This window comes from Stegodyphus dumicola, chromosome 11, assembly GCF_044657685.1.
Source record: "Stegodyphus dumicola isolate Sdum_Otavi_A_Nest chromosome 11, ASM4465768v1".
In the NCBI taxonomy this organism is placed as follows: Eukaryota; Metazoa; Arthropoda; class Arachnida; order Araneae; family Eresidae; genus Stegodyphus; species Stegodyphus dumicola.
The window spans coordinates 123,573,032-123,586,392 of record NC_140778.1 but is presented as its reverse complement, the minus strand read 5'-3'; positions in this window follow the sequence as shown (position 1 = coordinate 123,586,392).

Sequence of the window (13,361 nt, the reverse complement as noted above, 5' to 3'; positions counted from 1 at the left end):
CTAAAGCTACAAAAAAGAAATGAATTGTAATTAATCGATTTAATGTATCGTCAAAACAGCAAACTAACGCTAGAATAAAGAAATCAATTGTTACAATCGAACGTTATTTGAAAACAAATAATAATATCAGTGAGTCAAAAAAACCGTGATTAATTAATTATAAATAATTTTTTTTAAATTTTTCTAATTCAAAAATCGAAAATCAGGCTTCGAGGTCTGGTGGCCAGCCCCTTTGTGCTTCCGTATAAAAAATTCCAGGTCCCTGCGTGCCATAGATTTGGCTGGAGAGCTCGGTCAGACAGACAGACAGACTTACACTTGCTTTTATTATTATATAGATGATTGTCAGAAAGACCAAGATATTTCGAAAAGTTGGATGCTTTTTAATATACATGCAGAATGCCTAAAGAAAAAGAGAAGAAAAAATAAATTTTTGCGTAAAATTTAGTATTTGTATTTTTTTTAAATTTAAAACCTTTTAATCTTATGATATTTGATTCTTGCAATTTCAAAAATAAAATATTTGACTAAAATATCAATAACATTTTAAGAAACCTAATGTAGGATAAAATTGGGTAAAGCAATGGGCACAATGATAAAACTGTTTAAAGCAGTGTATACAAGTCATCCTAAGTTAAAATGTCGGTTATACATATCTCTTATTTATATATATCTTTTCTGAAGGGAACATTGAAAGGCGTGTTAACTGTGCTTTACTGTATATTCTCTTTTATTATATGCAGTTTTCAAAGGCATCGTAGTCTGAGTTACAAAGTATTATTCCAAAAGAAACGCAATTCAAATAAATAAAATCAAATTCTGGAACATTTATAATAATAAATATATTTAAAATGCTCAGTTCGAAGGAATAAATAGAAAATTTTAAAACAATTATCTGAAGAGACAATGCAACACAAACAATTCAAATAAAAGTATAAAAATTTAAAAATTTCCTAAAATAATAACTATGACAAAAAATATATATATAAAGAAAACTATTTGAAAAAAAATAAACGCTGCATCTTTATTTACGCAGTTCGAATACGTAAATAGAAATTTTTAAAACAGTTATTCGGAAAAAAAAAAAAAAAAAAAAAAAAAAAAAAAAAAAAAAAAAAAACATGCAACTTAAACAATTAAAATGATGGTCTGGTGTATTTAATTATGGCAAAGCACACTAGGGCTATCTGCCCAAGGGGAGGGATGTTCCCGTGGAAGACTTTCTAAGGGAAACTGGCTCTTATACACGTTACACATGGGGAAAACCACGAAAACGCCCATGCAGCCAGCCCGTTCGCGGGATTCAAACCTCGGACCGAACTACCAGTGTTCAGCGACTTTACCGCTCCGCCGCTGGTGGGCCTAAACAATTAAAATGAAATTCGAAAAAGAAAAAATTACTTTAAAAAAACAAAAAAGAAATCTGAAATGTTTCAGATTTTAAATTACGTCCAAAGGGGCGTTTTTTAACATTTTGTGTGTTACCTTTCTTTATTAAATATCAAGTTCTTCGCACTTAAACTATAAGATCCAGTGCAACAGCAATATCGCAAAATAGTTTTAAAACGAGCATATCTTTAGAATTTCCGATACAGAGACTCACGCGCTGGAGATAAAAATGTTTTTTCTGCACAACGTTGCCATTGCTCGCTTTGAAATCCTTGAGTTTGTTATTCAAAAATTCGTCAAAGTTTTAAAAAATAGGAAATCGATCATAAAACAAATTTCAAATTTCAAATTTGGTCTTCCACATGCTCATATTCGTTGGAGGATTACGTTATTCAAAATTCGATGACTCTATGTACCGTTATTTTATGACAATGTGAGAAATATACATACATTTACGCAGATTTTCATTATTTAATTTCTTCAAATATAATGCAGGACTCTAACATTTTATGGCAACAGTTTGAAAAGTGAACCGACATTTATCCGTCCGACGCAAAATGCCAAAACGAAAGTAATAGTCCTTCGCGACTCAAGTCCCTTTGGACTAATAATAACAGTTATAATAAAAAATATAATATAAAGAATATTATTTGGAAAAAAGGAATGATGGTGACTTTTTTCCCTCTCGCGGGAAAGGAAACTAGGTTGCCATATATTAAGAAGTTCGCCAAATGAACTATTCTTGGCGCAAACTGAACAAAAAGTGCCAACATAAATTTGTGAATTTCTCCGTAAATTTCGCTCCAAGTTTTACAAAATTTAATATTTAGGCGTAATTTGAGCTGTAGAATCGAAATACGTAAAAAAATTGGTATGTTATTTCAGAAAAAGTCCGATTTTGTGTCAAAATACCTATGTTAGAATAGTGCTATATATAAATATAATATATATCCTAAGTCGCGCTTTCGAGACATGAAGAACGCAATTTGAATTTTGTCAATCGGCCCAGTAGAACGGGAGATATAGAACTGTCCTTTTTTTTTTTTTTTTTTTTTTTTAGCAGTGTACCTTTGTTGGGTATGCATTTTTCGTCTTTTTCCCAGTCAGATGTAAACTTTGATGTCTGTTTTCTTTCATATTAATTATGTCACTTATTTTACGTGTAGAAATATTAAAACCATGCTTTTTACATATTTTATTAATAATATTTTTATTAATAATAATCGATTCATTGTTTATTTTTCAGCAAAATTTTAAAGAAAAGAATATTTTTAACGCTTCAGACGATAAATTAACCTTGTTACAATTGAATGCCAGTCACATTTATATTTTAAAATTAAAATTAAAATTTATGGGGAAAATCAAAATCGTTACAAAAATATGTGAACACCGTCTGTATATTCCTTTCTCTTTGAAGTGTGTTCTTCATGTTTTAAATGCTACTTTAATTTACATAACAAAACGAACTTATTCTCCAAATTAATTCTTAAAAATAGTAAACTGTTAATGATACATATTTCTCTGTTAATTATAATTTGGGTTATTCCTCTTTCTTGTGTGTTTTTTTTTAACCTCTTATCAGGTTGAATGAAATTACTGTGGAGGTCGTAGCAGTATTACTCCGGTTAGCATATTTCACAAGTGCACATCAGCGTAGCCACTGAGGGAGGAGTTTCGAAAATGGACCAATGAGCTTCTATTGCTCTTGTGACGCTAAATCTTCGTGCATGTGAGCGTATGTTGTTTACGTTTTAATTTGTATTTGTTTCGCAGTTATAAATGTATGGCGTAATAGTACAAAATCCCGTAGTGCTTTCGATTTATGAGTTTAATTAATCGCTGACATTTCACTTTCACGATTTTTATCACGCATTAACATTTGGATTGATGTTCACTGCATATTATCGCTTTTGAGGAAATGACTCAAGATACAATTAGCCTCGAATATTATGCATTTACTAACACCTGTGGATTAAAAGAATTCAAGTGTAAAGTTTTATTTAAATTGAGCTGAGAAAGGCGGGAAGTGTTACAATGAATCTAGTGTTTTCTTATTTGAATGCTTGCATTCTTTTGATTTTTAAAGTGTAATATTCAGAATACATATGGAATATGACCTGAGTATATCCATTGTTAACATTAAAAGTTATATTGAATAAATTGAATATATTCGTTGTGAATAAATTGAATATATTCGTTGTGAATAAATTAAATTTATTCTGTATGATGAGTATTTCTTGTGCAGACAAAACATAAGAGTGAGCAATTATTAAACGTTAAATTTAACACACTAAATATATACAAATGAAAAATTAGGAAAGTTCACTTTGAATAAGTTTCTGCATTGGCTATTATTATAGAATATCTTTTTCATATAGACTGCAATAAAAGTGCTGACTTCTATTTACATATATTATTGGTGTAAATATTTTTCTCATATGCTTAGTTTTATGTAAAGATAGCATTTGGGTTCAGATGTTTATCACGTATTTCTTTCGTCATCTTATTTACCACTTATTAAGGAATATTTCAGACTGATAGTTTTGCTGCAATAAAAGTGCTGACTTCTATTTACATATATTATTGGTGTAAATATTTCAGACTGATAGTTTTGCTGCAATAAAAGTGCTGACTTCTATTTACATATATTATTGGTGTAAATATTTTTCTCAGCATGTAAAGATAGCATTTGGGTTCAAATGTTTATCACGTATTTCTTTCGTCATCACTTATTAAGGAATATTTCAGACTGATAGTTTTGCTGAGACTCCAACCTGTGTTTTGTTTATTTAAAATTCTTTCAGCCAGGTAGTGAAATCTTCTCAATTGCCTATAGGTATTTGATCTAACTTCGCAATGAAAATTTTCAAAAGAAATCGACGATGCTTTAATTATTTTATTACAGAAAATTGCGTGGCAGAATATTTTCAACTATCTTGTTTAAATCTTAAAGCACACGAAAGATCATGTAACATGATAGAAATATTACTGGATGCCCAAATATGCTTCCGGCATTAAGTATGCCCAAGGGACACATGACATACATATGTGTGAATCGGGTGAATTATTGCGACGGACAATGCTGTTCGAATGATGAGAATCCCGAGTATTTTATTGCTGGTGGCTATCGTTTCTTAATTTAGGTTTTGACGAAAAGCATTTTGTAGAATTTGATGTTTTCCGAATTGTATTTGAAGCGGACATACTAGTAAAATTTCCTTTGCTGTTATAATGATCTGAAAAATCTACACATCTCTTGAGAGAATATTCCAAAGACAGATTTCCTTTAAAATAACTATTGAAATTATACAGAAAATTATATAATCCTTTAAAATATTTAATTTGTATAAGTTATTGTTTGATATAGAAAAAAGGAGAAATTAATTTTTAGTTTAAACTTCACTACGTATTCTCAAAGAGAGAAGTTAAGGTTACAAAATGTAATTTTTGAAAACGAAAATACTACTTTCTTAAATTCTTGTAATTTTGTCTTTACCACTTTTAAAATACAGAAGTACTGTTAATTACTTAAAAAAAAGGGAACAGTCGTAACTACTTAGAATAAGTGCATTCAATTAAAAACGATGGTTGCAGTTACGTAACTGTCAGTTAAGAAATAAACTTTATTGCCTTATATTTAGATTTCTATTTCATTTCCCGTTCGCACACGTTTTTGTATTGTGGATAGGAGGCCGAGAACTTAAAAGCCAGTTTAAAGAAAATAAGACGTTCTTTAAAACTTATCGGCCAAATTCACTCGATTTCAACCGTGGATCTTCCCTGAAAAGTAGCATCTTTTTCTTAAGGACAAATTAGTATGATATAAATTGGCCGTTATACTCTTGCAAAGATACCAGTTAGAAGATATTATATCGGAAATTTTATGCATGTTCGATTGATATAGAGCTATTCTAATTATTATAACTTTCATGTATAAAAACAATATTTAGCCGTTGCTAGATGGATTAATTAGATTTTTAATAAAACTTAAATTTTGATAGCACCGAACCGAAGTGATGCTTATACTGAATACAACGAAGTGAAAAATATTATTTATCTCTTGGGTATCTTTATTCTCAATTTGAATCAGTAAATAAGGAACGAAAGACAAACAGTTTCTACAGAGCCCATTTACCACGTATAAAAATGAGAATCGGCCGAGGAGTTTTAACTATCGAGGACTACCTAGATCATTATTGCATATAATCCAGATTTGACTTTAGAAAGCAAATGAAATGGTTGTTTAAATTTCTTTAAAAGAGTGTTGCTGCTGGGAACACAGAATGACTTAATCCATCCGTGGATTTGGAGATAGACTTCGTACCGTTTGTTCTATAGATGACTAGTATGATACAACAGAATAAAAAACATATATATATGTTATTATATGCAACAGTGTCCTTCGGTTTATTCTTTGGTTCTTACATTATTATATCCAAAGGTAATCTTTGGTTAAGTTGGTTAAATGCATTTTTATGGTAACTGACATGTATTCAATTATATAAATTTGATAATTGATTAATCTAATATAATTTGAAGAAGATCAGTGCAGAAATTTTACGTAGCCATGCAATGTAGAACAGAGCATAAATCAGAACCAGTAATATTATCATTCTACTGCAATGGCTGTCTTTACGGTTTAAGTAATAAAATAAAATTACATGTAATATTTTCGTTTATTTTTTGCTCTGTAAGTATCGTACCAAGCAAGTTTTAGCAGTTACTTTAAATATTTCATCTTAATTTGGCATGTTTTTTTAGGTTCTTTCTGCCAAGTAGGAAAGTTAAAAAATATTTCTAGTATATATTTCTGAAAAATAGGTTCTTTATTTTCTCTATCATGGAAAGTAATTGTTTTTCTTCGAATTCTATTTAGTAACATTTTTTCAGAAGAGTGGATTACGATTTATATTTTGTCTACTATCTTGTATATTAATTTAAATACTTTTTACAAATTACGGAGTTTATTGTAATTCCTATCTTTTATTTTTTGCATTATGTAAGGTTTATTTTAATAAACAGGCTAAGCATATGTTAACTATATCCTGTTACTTTCATTACCTTAATTGGTCACTTCGTAATATTTCGTTTAATAGAGGGCTGTAGCCCTTTCTGCATTCTGCACTACCAGAAATGGTGGTTACTTTTTTTTACAAATACCTGCTGCTGTAAGCCAATATACCCACAAAACTATCAAAAAATTACTTTGTTATGGAGGCCATCGTTACTTCCTATGAGGGGACAGAAAATTTACATCCAAGCCCCTCTGGGTGTGTCGAATACAGGACCTTCGGTATCGCAGTTCTGCCGTAATCACCATATCGTCTTGGCGACTCACGTCAAAATATTAAAAAATGGAATCTATATAGCAGGCGTATATATAAATATACAGAGAACGATTGGCATATTCATTGGTCTGAGGGCTATTTCTGTCATTGATCTTCTACCTGTTAGGTGAAAGGCACACTGTCTTTTTCACCTGGAGTGAAATTAACGATACTGAAACATGATTAATTTTGAATAATTAATGGAGTCACAGGCGTCTTTTCACATCATATTTAGATGGCGTTAAAGAGGCGGCCACCGTTACTTCCTATGAGGAGACAGACAATTTACATCCAAGCCATCTCCGCATATTTCACAAGTGCACATCATGGTAGGCATTGAGGGAGGGGTTTCGAAAATGGACCAATCAGCTTCTATTGCTCTTGTTACAGTGAATCTTTGAAAATTGGGCATATGGAGTATGTTGTTTACGTTTTAATTTGTATTTCTGTGGCAGTCATAATTATGTGGCGTAATAGAAGAAATTCTCGTAGTGCTTTCGCTTTATGAGTTTATTTATTTTCACTTTCTCGATTTTTCTCACGCATTGATATTAGGAAGGATGGAGATAATGACTCATGCTACAATTAGCCTCGAATATTGTGCGTTTACTAACACCTGTGGATTAAGAGAATTCAAGTGTATATATTATTAAGTTGAAAAGGCCTGGAAGTGTTACAATGAATCTAGTATTTCCTTAGGGTGCTTGCATTTTTTTGAAAGTGTAAGATTCAAAATATATATTCTGTGTGACCTGACTATATCTATTGTAACATTAAAAATTATATATTAATAAATGAAATGTATTCGTTGTGAACAAGATAAATTCATTCTGTTTGAAGAGTATTTCTTGTGCAGGCAATGCATTTAAGAGTGATCAGTTATTAAAAGTGAAATTTAACATGAATGCAAATGAATATTCATGTCAAATTTAATATGACAGTAGTATAGCAATTTTTACATTAGTAATATGAAAGTCAGACTAGGAAGCATAATTTTTAAGATGCATGTATGTAAATATATATATATATATATAATGTGTACCGTTTTAAAAAGTAGTTTAAAGTTAAATTAAAATCATTTAATGGAATTTAATACTGAACCATTTTACTTACTGAAGTAAAGTTTTAACTCTTTGAAGACCATAACGCCCCAGAAGCTCTTTCATTCAAACGACCACAACCGCCCAAAACGGCCGAAATTCCGATGTTGTTTTCTTCCCTTCCTTAAGGTATGCAGTAGCAGGTGCAGTTTCCCCAATATGCACTGTATCAGTTTATTGCAGAGGACAAGCTGTCTGCAAATAAATCCTAAAAGGATTTAGCACACATGATTTATTTGTGATTTCTTATCTTTATTTGTTAAGAAATAGACAGGATGACATTTGAAATCTTCACTCTTCTTTGTGTGTAAATGGAAGGGCAAAGGAGGAAATTACTGTGACTCTCGAAAACCTTTTCGGGCGGTTCGGTATTTTATGCGTTACAGGTTAGCAAAAACTTCGGTTTTCAAAGAGTTAGACAATAGTATACAACTCTAGCAGCACGCATGAAATTTCTAAAAAACACTGAGAAACCATATTTTGATCTGTGGTTATGTATTTCAAGTTCTTTTCAATTTGACATAGAATTCACAACATCAAACTAATTCTGATGAGCCATGAATGACTTTAATTAAAATAAAATTCTATTTGAGAAATGTTCGTACCTTTTAATACAGGTATGGTTCCGCTTAAATATTAGTAACATTTTAAATTTGCATTTATTTTTCTTTTATTGGTTGCATAGTTTTTCTCTTTGCAAAATAAGAGCATTCATAATATTTTAAGTAGTATAGTGAAGCCTGAATAATTAAATGAATCTAGTTAATTGTTATTTCTTCACGCAGATGCAAAATATAGATATAATAATAATATGCAATTGCATAATTTTATTAAGAGATTTTAAATTATTCTAAATAAATTTACGCAATTGTATTTAAAAAGTGTAAGGCAATTTGTATTTCAAATGTATAGGAATATATGTTTTTTCGTATGAACTGAATGTAGTAACTGAAACAAATGTTAAATAATAATTACAGTTACCATTTTGCAGTCAATTAGGCTTAAATAGAAAATGCTACATAACTGTTTTAGAAATTTAAGCGCATACCTTTACTTTACGCTATGAAGAATGCTGACAAATGTAGTTCCTTGAAAAGAGAAACCGAGATTGATCAATCGAAGTTTTGCGGAGCATTCCAACATGTGATTGTATTTCTTTTTAAATTCTTTCAGTAAGGTAGCGAAATCTTCACAGTTGCTTACATTTGATCTAACTTCACAATAAACATTTTCAGAAGAAATCGACTATGCTTTAATTATTTTGTACAGGAAATTGCATGAAAAAAATTTTCCAACCATCTTACTTAAATGTGCGCCAAAAGGTTACTGGAAGGCCATTCGTGCAATCTAGAGGCCCCTCCCTCGGTGGCTACACAGATGTGCATTTGTGAAATATGCCTCCGGTTAATCAAGATTAAAGAGCTAAAAGTAAAGAAGATTAAAGAATCAAGATTGAAAAAAGAAGATTAAAAAGTCAAGATTAAAAAAGATTACATATGTTTTTTTGAACTACTCTTATATGCGCCCTCAAGCCGGCAAATTTCTCGCCAAACATTTTTGGCGAGAAACTCCACGCTGCCATATTACTATCTAAATTTTTTGTCCACATTTTGAGCTTTAAACCTAAAATGTCTCCAAAAACGCAGTTTTCGCAGATGCAAAAACCACATTTTGAACTCACTATTTAAGCTAAAAATCCGAAACAAAAACAAAAAATTTAGATATAAAAAATGTAAAGTTCCTAACCAAAAATATTTGACAAGAATCCATGTACACAGCGATATGTTTTAACTTTAAAAAAAAAATCTACGAATTGCAAAATATAAGCAGCAAAGGAATCTACGAACTACGCACACCTCGCTTTAGTAAATTAGCATAACAACAATAAATGCCAAAGAATACCATGTACACAGCATCCTGTTTAAACTTTAAAAAAATCTACGAATTGCACAATTTAGACAACGAAGGAATCTACGAACTACTCACACCTCGCTTTAATAAATTAACATAACAACAATAAATTTCAAAGAGTACCATGTACACAGCGTTCTGTTTCAACTTAAAAAAATATGTACGAATTGCACAATCTGGACACTACGCACTAATAAAAAAAAACTAAAATAACTAAAATAAATTTCAAGCAATTAAAAAAAAACAACAATAACAACAGAAATTCATACTAAAAAACAATGAACATAACATTCTACAAAATAAGAACAAGAATAAAATAAAATGCACTTACCATTAATTAATGCTTTTTCGAACAGCAGAAATACCAATTTCATACCGCCTTTAACATGCCGCCACGTAATCACTATATTTATATGACAACCAGACACACTATCCAGAAATTTCATACTATGGTTCACAAATAAATAAAATCACAAATCCCTACTTCTATCACGGACAGCCACTACAAATAATCTCCCAGACCCTCTTTCCACTCCTCCAAACACCCACTGCCCCTCAACAGGATGGCCAGAATGATATTTCCTTTTGCCAAACTTCAATTTAATAACTTCCACCATTTTATTCCCCCCTATCTTCTCAGACACAGACGCGAACCAACGAGCTCCAGCGAAAGATTTTTCAGCGTCAACAGGGTTACCATACAACACGCAATCGCGCCAAAATCCAGCGCAGAACACATATCGCCACATTTGGTGAAATTAGGGCGTATATAAGTGTTGTACCTTTTTTTTTTTTTTTAATTTTAGTTGTCTCCTTTCCTCGAATATGTGCCATTTATCCACTTGACATCAGATTTGGCTTATTAAAACGTTAACTCGCAAATCAAAATGTTGCAGCCGCAAACATTTTGCACATCTTACAGAAAAAAAAAAAAAAAAAAAAAAAAAAAAAAGAGGAAAAAGGATAGTTCTATATCTCCCGTTTTACTGGGCTAATTGACGAAATTTAAGTTGCGTTTTCTATGTCTCGAAAGGCCGACTTAGGTTATATATTAAATTTATATGCAGCATTATTTAGTTTGGTTAGTATAGGTATTTTGACACAAAATCGGAATTTTTCTGAAATGACATAACGATTTTTTTCCATATATCGATTCGAAGACGTAAATTATGGCAAAGTGCCAAATTTTGTAAAAATTATACGAATAGTTTTTAAAACATTAGCTCGTAAAATTTCAGTTTCTCAATGTTAATTGAAATTGTTGTATATTAATCAGTATATCTTTTTTTTTTATTAAACTTATTGTTTTCAGCTTTACATAAAAATTTTACCAGCACCTTAAAATAGATATATTTCTAGGCATGCCTTCAAAAAATCAAATCTTGGTTCATAATTGTTAAAATTATTTGATAGAAAGAACGATGTACCTTTTTTTCCCCTCGTGCCTAATGAAAGGGAGAGGAAAATAGGTTACCATAAATTAAGAATTCTGCAAAGTGAATTATTATTGACGCAAATGGAAAAAAGTGTGCAAAGATAAATTTTTCAATTTCTCTATAGTTTTCTCACCCAGTTTTACAAAACTTAAAGTTAGGCATAATTTGAGTCGTAGAATCGAAATATGGAAACAAAATCGGTATGCCATTTCAGGAAATTCCAGGTTTGTATAAAAATACCTATATTAGAATAATGCTGCGTCTAAATCTAATATGTACCCAAGTACGTCGCGCTTTCGAGACATGAAGATCTCAAAATAAATTTTGTCAATCGGTCCAGTAGAACGGGAGATACAGAACTGTCTTTTTTTTTTTCAGTGTGTACATTTACTTGTCGTGTTCACACATAGCAAAAAATTCATTTAGAGTGAAGAGGACCATCACTATGCAACAGTGTGTAAGTTTTCCTCATAAATAAGATTATTTTATTAAACAAACACATTTTCTTTACTTTGCTTGAAAAACAAGAAACTGTATGGCAAATGAGAAGAATATTACGATACTCTGGCTGATAAAATATATTATAGAATCTATATAATACGTGATAAATGATACATTTTCAATCATATTTTGTTTTATTAATTTGATATAATAATAATTATTGCATATTTATTAAGTAGTTTGCAATCCATTGTTAAATTCATGTTAAAATGGCGTATAAATTATTATATTATTATTAATATAATTAGGCTGGTTTTCATGAGCAATTTTTATATAAAATGTTGTTCTTTGAAAAATTTGCTTTTTAGTAGAGTTGAAAAAATTTTTAAATTCCTACCTGAGCCGTATTTCCAGTCTCTATCTCAAATATAATATTATTCTATCGTTGTACCTTTTGATCTTGTAGTACCCATAACCTTTAACGAAAATAGATATGGTCCAAAACAAGAACTTTCAAGCAAATAAATGAGCTCAACAGCCAGTAAATTTTAGACAAATAATAGCTTAGTCTTATAAACTCTAGTCTTTTGAGGTGATTTCAAAAAGTTATCATTTGCAACTCAAAAGAAAAAAAAAAAAAAAAATCTGAAATGTTTCAGATTTTAAATTACGTCTAAAGGGGCGTTTTTTAACATTTTGTGTGTTACCTTTCTTTATTAAATATGTTCCTCGCACTTAAGTTACGCACTCACTCGCACTTAAGCATCGTTAACTATTTTGCGATATTGCTGTTGCACTGGATCGCAATAAGATCCAGTGCAACAGCAATATCGCAAAATAGTTAACGATGCTTAAGCGCGCAAATAGTTAACGATGCTTAAGTACGTGAGTCTCTGTATCGGAAATTCTAAAGATATGCTCGTTTTAAAACTATTTTGCGATATCGCAATAAGATCCAGTGCAACAGCAATATCGCAAAATAGTTTTAAAACGAGCATATCTTTAGAATTTCCGATACAGAGACTCACGCACTTAAGCATCGTTAACTATTTGCGCGCTTAAGCATCGTTAACTATTTTGCGATATTGCTGTTGCACTGGATCTTATTGCGATCCAGTGCAACAGCAATATCGCAAAATAGTTTTAAAACGAGCATATCTTTAGAATTTCCGATACAGAGACTCGCGCGCTGGAGATAAAAATGTTTTTTCTGCACAACGTTGCCATTGCTCGCTTTGAAATCCTTGAGTTTGTTATTCAAAAATTCGTCAAAGTTTTAAAAAATAGGAAATCGATCATAAAACAAATTTCAAATTTGGTCTTCCACATGCTCATATTCGTTGGAGGATTACGTTATTCAAAATTCGATGACTCTATGTACCGTTGTTTTATGACAATGTGAGAAATATACATACATTTACGCAGATTTTCATTATTTAATTTCTTCAAATATAATGCAGGACTCTAACATTTTATGGCAACAGTTTGAAAAGTGAACCGACATTTATCCGTCCGACTCAAAATGCCAAAACGAAACTAATAGTCCTTCGGGATTCAAATCCCTTTGGACTAAAAAAATAAAATTTCAAGTGCTAGTTAAGTTTTTGAAAAAAAAAAAAAAAAAAAAAGATATTAACGGACATTATAAATAATGAAAATGATTGAATAAAGAGCTTAAAATCAAGAAAGTGTAAAACTAGAACAAGAAAGTGTAAAATCTGGCATAATATTTCAAAATTCTCCTGTTTAATTGTTTT